The sequence below is a fragment of the Chelmon rostratus genome, chromosome 4 (assembly GCF_017976325.1).
Source record: "Chelmon rostratus isolate fCheRos1 chromosome 4, fCheRos1.pri, whole genome shotgun sequence".
NCBI lineage: Eukaryota > Metazoa > Chordata > Actinopteri > Chaetodontiformes > Chaetodontidae > Chelmon > Chelmon rostratus.
In genome coordinates this window covers 11,065,511-11,077,006 of record NC_055661.1, presented here as the reverse complement: position 1 = coordinate 11,077,006, position 11,496 = coordinate 11,065,511, and the positions used below count along the sequence as shown (strand labels likewise).

General features: G+C 44.8%; 1 non-coding gene across 1 annotated transcript; it reads left to right on the top strand.

Annotated features, from left to right (window-relative positions):
- Window positions 1-11,390: 11,390 nt before the first annotated feature.
- LOC121606057 lies at window positions 11,391-11,496 on the top strand. Its single transcript, XR_006006830.1, has one exon. It is a non-coding gene; the product is annotated as a U6 spliceosomal RNA (small nuclear RNA).

The window sequence follows — 11,496 nt, the reverse complement described above, 5'->3', positions numbered from 1 at the left end:
AAACATGTCTGCACGCACTTCAACCATTCAGTCCTACCTGAGCACCGGAGGTCGAGGCCATGTCCCTGGCAGAGGGGGTGGCGTGTTCAGGCGGAGAGGGTCTGGGCGGGTCGACGGCTGGTGGGGCGTCCCTGAAGACTGCAAAACACAGACTCACAGCTGTCACTCTGGTCACTCTGCTGCATGTGGATGCACAGAGACGTTTATGTTTGTGTGCACTCACGCTGTGAGTCGACCTCCATGGGGCCGGCGAGGAGCATGTCGTCAGAGAGCTCTGAGGGGTCCGTGGATGCAGCGCCTGCAAGCAGAGAAGCAAAGAACGCTGCGTGTTGAAATTTTAACAAACAAACAAACAAACAAACAAACACACACAACTAATGAGCTGCATGTAGATGGAGGTGGTGGTGGTGGGGTGGCTTACTCGACGGAGGCTTTGGTGCTGTCTGCCGAGCCGCCGGAGGAGGAGGAGCAGCAGGAGCGACCTCGTTGTCCCGGCCCAGCACGTAGGTCTGCAGCGTGTACATCTTGGACCCCGGCTTCACATTCTGCTTCCTCACCCACTGCAGGTAGCTACAGACACGGTGACAAGGACACAAGGTAAAGTGTTAGCCTGCACATCAACTCACACCGCCACCTGCCCTGTCGCTTGCCATACTTACGTTTCACTCTCGCTGCTGCGGGTCTCATACAGGGACCTGTATGTCTTGGATGCATGTGCCCCGAACCCCACCAGCGTCTCGTCCAGGCCCCTCACTGACCGAGAGCCCTCGCGCATCCGACGCCGCTGGATGGCTGCCGTCATCTCAGGAAAAAGCTGGGCGTAGGAGGCGAGGGCGTCCTTGTTGGCTGTGAGGGGCGACTGCACAGTGTCCCCACCTTCCCTCTCCTTCTCGTGGGACGCCAGCACGCTGCAGGCGTAGCCTGCGTCATGGCTGAGCAGCCACTTAAAAGTTTGACCCCGGTACTGGCCGAACTGGAGCTCGCTGTCACTGAGCACCAGCTGGTAGCACGCAGGGTCTCCTCCGGCACGCAGGATCCGAGCCTTCGCCTCCTCTCTCACCCTCTCAGGCCTCTTCTCTGGCCACGCCACGGACGACTCTTGCCTGCGGCAGGCTTGAGCCAGCCTCGACGCTTCGGGTGAGGGCTGGAGGGTGAGCTCTGAAGACGAAGGCTGCAGGCGGAACTTTGCTCTGTAATCCATTCTGCCAAGAGAAACACATTTATTTCTTGCAAAATGAGCAAGAATAAGACCAATAGAGCTGTTAAGTACAACTTCAGAGCGCAAACATAAATTCAAATGGCCCAGTGTTAATGTTACAGTCACATCAACGCATTTCAAACTCTTGTTTGCTGCCTCCTTATCTGCCACTGCTGCACATGTTTGTTGTTTCCAGTCATTGCGGCACGTCGCTGTTATTACAAGTTAGTGCAAAATTACTTCAGTGTTAATGTGATAAAAGTTCAAGCAGGGCGACTGTATGCCCACAATGCAAGTACTAAAACAAACAAACACACACACAGACAGACACACACACTCAATCACTCACACGCACAAACACACACACAAACACCCAAACAGAAACACAGAAACACGCACACAATCACACACACACACACAGAAACACACACACACACACACTCAATCACTCACACACACACACTTACTCACTCACACGCACAAACACACACACACACACCCAGAAAAACATATACACACACACTCAATCACTCACACACACAGAAACACACACGCACACACACTCAATCACTCACACGCACAATCACACACACACACCCAGAAAAACATACACACACACTCAATCACTCACTCACACACACACACACAGAAACACACACGCACACACACTCAATCACTCAAATGCACAAACACACACACAAACACGCGCACAAAAAAACACACACACACTCACTCACACACAGAAACACAGACACACACACATAAACACACAGTAACACACACACAGAAACACACACTCACACACAAACACACTCATCCACACAAAACAAACTAAAACAAGGCATTAAAAAACAAGCCTGTAAGCAGAAACCGAGCCAGCAGAAACACCACAAAACAATTAGAAGATATGCTGACAATAACTTAGTGAAGTGAACATTAGAAACCGTTATTCAAGGTTCGTAAACTTGACCAAGTAAAACATGCGACTGTTTTAATTTGCGCAAGTGTGTCGTTAAGTAGGGAACATTCGTTAATAGGTACATTAGCATAAAGTGTAATACTCACGTCTTTTTCTCTGTCCCTCTTCCGATAAACGGCGTCTTTTTCACTCTGTCTCTTGCGATAAACAGTGTCCGGTCGAATGGCTAGCATTGATGTTGCGAGGGGCCTATGTCGGGGCAGGTGGCTAACGCCCCGGAGAGCGAGTGTGGAAAGTAGGACAAGCAAATGAAACGTTGCCATGAGATTTCGAGGCTTGTGATTTGACCTCGTCAAAAGTAAGACAGACCAATAAGGAACGGTAAAAGGCTTATGTGGGCGTGGCAAAAGGACGAAAGTACTACAGGGGATGAACGGACGTCGTTTGTGCTGGAGCTCAAGGCCGAAACGCGAAACTGTGAAGCGTGGCCCACTTTTTTTGCGAATCCAGACGTGCTAATGTGCATATAGGGGCCATTAGGGCGCAAATCTCCTGTGGAGGTGGATATAGATGCACAGAACATGATCTGGTATTTCAGATAGGAAAGATGGAGTAAGACAAAACGTCACGCTACATACTGTGTTGTCTGTATGTTAACGGAAGAGTTTTCTGATGTGACCCCGAAGCTCTCAAATGGCCTGCATCTTATCTGATACTGCTTGTTAATTAAGTTTTCTTAGACTCAAGCTTGTATCAGCGGAGTTCTTCCTGCACCATCATCAACACAAAAACATGGGAAATAGGGTCCACGCCGAAAAATACCACAGTTAGGCTGTAAAAGGTTGACATTGCGGCGCCCACGAACGTGTGATCACATTTGTGTGAAATAGTTTGTCTCGCCTCTAGTTGGATGGTTCCCGCCGACCGTGAAGCATCTGATTGATCTTCACGGCCCGCCGGGCGTGACCGTAAGTGGTGTAAAGCGGTCTATCACTTGAATTGATACACCACTCAGGGTCCCAGAAAGGCAAGAGGAGCCGGACACAGCCCCTTCATGCAAATTACCCACGCGGTTCGTCAACACGTGAGCTTGGCCCTCGGTCCCTGAGTGCAGGTTTCATTCACTAGATCCTCACACAGGTACTACAGGCATGTCCAAACTATTCCATAAAGAGCCGTGTGGCTGCAAGTTTTTGTTCCAACCAGTCAATGATCACCCAATGATCAGGATGGATGGAAGGAGTGAGTGAGAGAGAGACCTTGTTTTTTCTGTTTATTTGAATGATTGACTGACTGCCTGCACATGAATGAAGTACATTTTGAGCATTTATTCTTATTGAACAAGCAAATAATCACAAACATAAACACTGTTAATTTCAAAAATAACATAATAATAACAACAATGACATAATACATACTATCCTATCATTAATAAACAATAATACACTCCATTAGCCGGTTGATGTGCCCTTGCGCAAGGCACTTAACCCCCCCGATATGCTCCCCGGGCGCTTGATTGCAGCCCACTCCTCCTGTGTGTGTTTCACTGCCTGGTGCATGTTTGCATGTGTGTGTGTTTCACCAGTGATGGGTTAAATGCAGAGAATAATTTCCCAGTCTTGGGATCAACAAAGTAAATAAACTTAAACTTAAAACTACATCATACTCACGCGTCTCGAAAACTTCTCTGTTTGGAGTGGCGCCTGTCGTGTGGCCTGGGGCCGAGGCAGCACAGTTTAGCAGCCAATTAGAGTGATTTTCAATGTAGGACAGTTAATCAGACATTGCAATAAAATTGGGAGACTTGTGGTTTGACCATTGCTAAAGTACGACAGACCAATGATGTACAAGATACTTTCAGGTGTTTGTGGCTGCTGCTGTCCGGTACCTGTAACACTGTGGCTGAGCGCTGCATTTTGTCTTTTTTTTCCTTTCTTTCATTTGCCAGAACGTCAATGACAAATGCCGGTTTAGTCGCTTCCTGTAAAATCAATCTGGTTAGGCCGGATCTAACCGAACCCAACACCATCCTGTTTTACAGTTCCGGTCCTGTAGGTCCTGAGTTGCTTCCATTCGGTCCTCTTGTCAGACTGTGAATGAGTGAACCGCTGACTGAACTCATCAAAATGATTTGACTTTTGGAGACATGTGTCTGTCCATCTGATGAGTGCAAGTCCAATATTATCTCTCCCTTTGCTCTGTTTTTGCTCTGTACCAACTCCTGAAGGAAATATCTTTCTCCCTGTAGCTGCTAAATGCTCCACCATGTTCACCAGCTCCTCTCTCAACTGTGTGTGTCTGTTGTTTGCTGCTGAACAGCTTGTGTTCAGTGCCTTAATCACAGCTGGTTTTGTTTTGAAATAAAAGAAAAACTGAGGACGGTAACTACAGCACTCGTCAATAATACCCAAGGTGAATCACCCATGCTGCTGACGCACTCTAAGGGTTAATTGACAGAAATGTCTGATTGCTCAAACAAAACACAAACGTGTCAGCAGTTATTAACATTAATGACAGAGAGGACTCATTCGACTATCAGCGCATGTGAATTATAAAAAACAGACCATTAAGTCATGTTGTTATTAGAACTTCAATGCCCCAAACTTGTTGTTGCTCTCTCTATGATAAACACACACTCAGGTCAAACGTGGAATTTGAATCCATGCTGTCATCAGGATGTATTTGGACAGGGTGTCTGGGTCCAACGCTGGTGCGGACTGTGAAGCTCAGGCTGTCTGGCATTGCTGCCTCTCTAATGACCACATACAGTCCACAGAGCTGCTGGAAGCCAGGCATCTGCTGCTCGACCAGCCTGCAGGCATCAGCCTAAGAAGGCAGCCAAAACACAAGGAATAACAAATGTGCATCACACAGTACAGCCCACAACCATCATTTAATCATCATGTAGTCGACACTGTTTATACACATATTAAACACAGCACATTTTCATTTCTGCTCTTTGTGCTACTTTCATCCAAGTGTTTTGTGTTGTTAGCTTGTCTCCATCTTTGTCCTGGCGGGGAATCGAACCCCTGACCTTATACGCAGATACGCAGGCACAGAATCTTGCATCCCTTGCTTCCTTTGTCCCCCTTCACAAAGAAGAATGAACAACTAGACAATTTTGACGGTGGCACGAGGGGGCTGCTGGTGTTATCTATACCACTGTTTCTCAAGCCTGGTCCTGGAGTACCACTGCACTGCATTTTTTAGATGTATCCTTGAACCAGCACACCTGATTCAAATGAATGGCTCGTTATCAGGCCTCAGCAGAGCCCAGTAATGAGCTGAGCATTTGATAGATAGATAGATATACTTTATTTATCCCAAGCTGGGAAATGCAGTGCAGCAGCAGCATTACACACAGTGAAATAAGTGAAAAAAGTGAAATAAGACTACAAAGAACAAACTATACATAATAAAATATCAAAATAGCGAGCAGTAAAAAAAATATATACATAATAATAAAATAGCAAAATAGCAAACAGTAGTAATGAAAAGTATTGCAAAAAAAAGAATATCTACAGCAAATGGCAGTGTGTAGAAAATAAAGTGTACCGTGACTGTGAGCATACACACAGTGAAAATTTGTGTGAAATAGGACTATAAAGAACAAACTATATATAATAAGATATCAAAATAGCAAGCAGTAGTGATAAGAAGTATTGTACAAAAGATTTTTTTTTTTTTTTAGCTGTTATTGTACAGTGAAATGGCATGTGGCAGGAAAGATTTCCTGTATCTGTCCCTTCGACAGCTGAGTTGTAGCAGCCTGTGGGAGAAGGTGCTCTGCTGTCTGTCCACTGTGTGATGGAGAGGGTGCTGATCATTGTCCATGATGGATAACAGTTTATTCAGCGTCCTCCTCTCCACCACAGTCTCAAAAGACTCAAGTCTGAGTCCAAGTACAGAGCCAGCCTTCTTGATGATCTTATCAAGTCTGTTGGTGTCGCTGGCTCTGATGCTGCTGCCCCAACATACAACAGCAAAGAAGATGGCGCTGGCAACCACAGACTGGTAGAAGATCTCCAACATTTTGCTACACACGTTGAAGGATCTCAGTTTCCTCAGGAAGTAGAGTCTGTTCATCCTTCTTCTGTGTTGGATTTCCAGTCCAGTCTGTTGTCAATCATTTCCAAGGTATTTGTAGTCCTCCACTGTGAGGAGTGGCTGTGAGGGCGTCTTCTTCCTCCTGAAGTCGATCACCATCCCTCTGGTCTTGCTGATGTTCAGCCTCAGGTGGTTCTGTTCGGACCACTCAACAAAGTTGTCTATCAGTGTCCTATACTCCCCCTCCTCTCCCTCTCTTATACACCCGACAACAGCTGAGTCATCAGAGAACTTCTGCAGGTGACATGACTCAGAGTTGTACTTGAAGTCAGTGGTGTATAAGGTGAAGAGGAAGGGAGAAAGCACAGTCCCCTGTGGAGCTCCTGTATCACTGACCACCACATCAGACAGCCCACTGCCCAGACGGACAAACTGTGGCCGGCCTGTCAAGTAGTCAGCAATCCAGGAGATCAGTGAGTCGTTAACACCCATCCCCCGCAGCTTCTCACCCAATAGCAGAGGTTGAATGGTGTTGAAAGCACTGGAGAAATCAAAGAATGTGATCCTTACAGCGCCTCCTCCACCATCAAGATGCATATGGGTTCGTTGCAGCAGGTAAATGACAGCGTCATCAACTCCTAAATGGGGCTCATAGGCAAACTCAAGGGGGTCCAGGAATGTCTTCACCTGTGGACTCAGCTGGGCTAGGACCATTCTCTCCAGGACTTTATCACATGGGATGTGAGGGGAACTGGTCTGTAGTGGTCTGTACTGAATCAGGTGTGTTGGAGCATGGAAATATCTAAAACATGCGGAAACATCTAAAACATGCAGGGCAGTGGTACTCCAGGACCAGGATTGAGAAACAGTGGTATAGATAACACCAGCAGCCCCCTCGTGCCAACATCAAAATTTTGGCAGCGCTGGTATTGTCTAGTTGTTCATTCTTCTTTATGAAGGGGGACAAAGGAAGCGAGGGATGCAAGATTCTTCGCCTGCGTATCTGGCGCGGACCACAAGGTCAGGGGTTTCGATTACCTGCCTGGACAAAGATGGAGAAGCTAAATACACTGATCTATACTAAACATTCAGTAGTCACAATTTCAGTTCAAGATATCTCTCCCTTGTTTTAACTAGTTAAAACATAATTGAAGATCATTCAAGGGACAATATACATACTTTTAATTAATGGGAGTTAATGGGAGAGACTCCCCTGCTGTGTCTCGAGCCACAAATGCATTTTTTTTCAACAGGGAAGTGTCTGTATTGGTATATTTCAATAAAATTATTGATTATCAAACCGTGGTATATGTATCAATATCTATTAGTGTTGTCATGATACCAACATGTATTTCAATACTTTTTGATACTTTTCAAAAGAAAAAGAAAAAAAATGTCATTATTGGTTGAGACAGATAACCTAAAAAATATTTTCATTAGATACAGCCAGTCTTAATAGGACCAAAGTCTTTAAATGGTATGTTACTATCTTTATAACATATTAAATGGCTAAATGTGTATGTAAAAGTTTGTTACTTCATAAAGCTCATGTGTGTGTGCATTTACAGCTCTGGAAAAAAATTAAGGGGCCACTTCAACTTTATTACTGTAAGAATATTAGGCCGAATATAAAATAATACAAATGGGCTATTTAAACCAGAAGAAGCATAGAAGTCTGGGCCATACATACGTGTGTTTATGTCCAGATATTCTTTCGAAAAATGACTAAATGGTCAATTTAAAAAGACACACTCCGGCAGGCTGCAAATTAGAAAACAGGAGATTGTATGGGTTTAAATGGAGCAGCAGAGCAGGGCAGCTGGTGCCAGATCCCTCTTTATTTAAATTTGGTGGGGGCTAACCCTTTAAAATTGAACTTTGACAAGAGAAGAAGGGTTTGTCGACAAAAAGATACAAAAATTATGTGTCTCTTATTCACCATTTGGATTTTACAGCAATTTTAGAAAAAAAATTCAGGCGATTTCTCACTGGCTCTGTCACTCTTTCACTTCATGATGTCATCTACTCTAGGGGGAGAAATTCTGAGCATTTTTTGAGAAACTTTATGGTCTTGAGAAAAAACGCGCTCTTGCATTGCCTTGCCACTAAAAACACAAGAGATTACAATAGTGGCTCGAGCTATGCGAAAGAAGGCGAAATCAAAGACAAAGCACCTGGAGAAGGAGGCTGACAAGACACCAGGTGTGTACAGTACTCAGCATTCTGCAAACATTTGATATGTCAGGTCAATGAAAAGCATGAAGACAATGACCGGCTCACTCCCTGCATCTATACTGACATGACAATTCAATGTTCTCTTGTACCAGGGCTGCCCTCTACCACCTCCACTACCACCACCACCTCCATCTACACCTCTGTGACAGATCCAGGAAATCTTTCCTGCCACATGCCATTACACTGTACAATAACATCTATATCTATACACACACACACACACACACACATATATATACATACATATATCTTTTGTAAAATACTTTTTATTACTACTGTTTGCTATTTTTTATATTTTATTATTATTTTTATTATTACATATATAATTTCTACTGCTTGCTTATCTATCTATCTATCTATCTATCTATCTATCTATCTATCTATCTATCTACCAGGGCTGCCCTCTACCACCTCCACCACCTCTATCTGCACCTCTGCCTCCATCTCCACCTGCACATCTGCCTCCGCTTCCAATGCCTCTGGAGAGGTGACCAGGTACACAGTCTAAAGGAGGAAGAAGAGGGAGGAGAAGGACAGGGACGTCCTGGAAACCAGGCACGCCTTCTAGAGAGGGCAGTTTGGATTACTCGCACCCTTAATAATCCAACGAGATGGTTGACTGGAATTGTTGCCGGTTTTATTACAAATAAAATAAAAAGCAAACAAAAGGATGCAATGGTATGCAAAAGATAATGTCTAGTAAATAGCACAACTGCAAGACACTATTCAGCACAGGTGAGCCGCGTGCGTCGTAGGCGGGCGAGGTCAATGACTGTATCCTGCTGCCTGCCTTCCTCCAGTCATGCGCAATTGGCAACCATTTACGCGGTGGTGGTGGCACCATTCACCACCTATAGAGGATGCAATCTCACAAAGTGCAGAAAACAACAAAATATGAGTGCAAGCAAAATAAACTTAAATGTGGCTCCTACATTATTTATTAATGATGGGATAGTATGTATTATGTCATTGTTCTTATTATTATGTTATTTTTGAAATTAACTGTTTATGTTTGTGATTATTCACTTGTTCAATAAGAATAAATGATCTTTATTTATGTGCAGGCAGTCAGTCAATCATTCAAATAAACAGAAAAAAACAAGGTCTCTCACTCACTCTTGCCTTTCTGGGACCCTGAGCGGTGTATCAATTCAAGTGATAGACCGCTTTACACCACCTACGGACCGTGAAGATCAGTCAGATGCCTCTTCCAGACTAAATCTCTGTTCCTCTCGGCGGACACCACATAACTGGAGGTGAGACAGAGTCTTTCACCTTTCGTTATTGTCGTCGCATTCACTCACACACACACACACACACACACACACACACACACACACACACACACACACACAAAACAAACAAAAACAAAGCAAAAAAAACGGGCCTGTCAGATAACCTGCGGCGGACCGACCGAGCCAGCAGAAACACCACAAAACAGATAGATATCCTGACAATAACTTATTCATTAACAGCACTTGTTATTCCACCGGAATAACAATGATGAGAAGAGATAAATAAAAGTGAACATTTGAAACCGTTGTGAAAGTTTAGTAAACGGGACCAAGTAAAACATGCGACTGTTTTAATTCGCGTAAGTGTGTCGGTAAGTAGGGGACATTAGCTAAACGGTATATTAGCATAAAGTGTAATGCTCATGTCTTTTTCTCTGAGCAGCAGCCGCTGGCACAAAAAAAGAAAGCCTGTATGAGGATAAACCTCTGGTTCTGTGGCTGGCAGAGAGGAGAACCAGAGAGCAGGAGGTGAGGAAGAAGGAGGAGAAACGTCGCAAATTTTTTTTTTTTTTTGTATATAATTATGATCATCAGTATGTTATTGTGTTCTTTTTTCGAAATTGTTTATGTTTGTGATTATTCACCTTTTCAATAAGAATAAGGGCTTCAGGCTGTAGGATGTTTGACATGTTTCCATGTTCTGCAGTGGGGCTAAAGACTTCAGCAGCGCCCCTCGCTCCACAGACTGGTAATAGGCTGACCCCTGGTGGTAAGTTTCTGAAACTGCATTGATATGTTATGAAACAGAAGAAAAGCAGGAAGTTGGAGGCAGCAAGAAACAAGCATTGCCAGAACAAAGGAGGAAATAAAGAACAGTTCAATGACTTTAATCAATGAACAAGAAACAGCCCTGACTGTGTAACAAACATATCTTGACTCTGAAATGCTGTGTTGTGAACACTGGTAGTTTGAATGAGGTGAGATATTCCTGCCTTCGTGCCTCTTCAGCCCTGACAGTGTGGGGTATACTGTAGTGACAAAACCCTGCTAGGTTGTCGAGAATTTAGCTGGTAGTCCTGTCGTAATGTCCGTCTCATGACTGGGAGGTTCTGTGATAAGAGCAGAGAGAAATCCAAGTCGTCAGAGTGTGAATCCATTTCACTAACGCACCGTGTGTGATCACATCAGCTACCCCGCAGCAACAAAACATGATAATGAACACATGAAGCTTCAGTTATACACACAGTCTTATTTCCCCTGCTTCTGATTTCTTGGTGAACACACACACACACCAGGCGAAAGAACCGGTCACATGGTGCAGCCTGTGTGTCTCTGTTTTCCTCCCCCAAGCCCTGTGTCTCTCTCTCTTTGTCCTAGGGGGGGTAGACAGCAGTTGTTGGTGCTCTGGCAGGGGCTTGTGGGGCTTTGAAGGTCCTCATAGAAGGAATGCAGGAGGAGGAGGAGCTGTGGGTAAATCTCCCGCCTTCAGCACACCAATCCTGGCCGCCTGACGTAAAGGCTCATTGCAATAATTCCCATCAGCCCTCTGAACTCAGATCATGTCCTGTTGGTCACTGTAGGGACAGGGGTCACAGCACAGAACCCATATGTGTATATAGTGTTGTGCTGCGTCTTGATTAAAGCCATTTGGGAGCAGTTTAGGCCCTTACACACAGTGTGTGAGGTGCCCCATAAGTCGGGGATGTCCTGGGACAGACCCCCTTTATAGAAGGCACGTGAAGAGGACAATGTTGTGTTACTCCGGTAGCACATATACTAAAATTGGAACGATACAGAGAAGATTAGCATGGCCCCTGCGCAAGGATGACACGCAAATTCGTGAAGCGTTCCTCATTTTC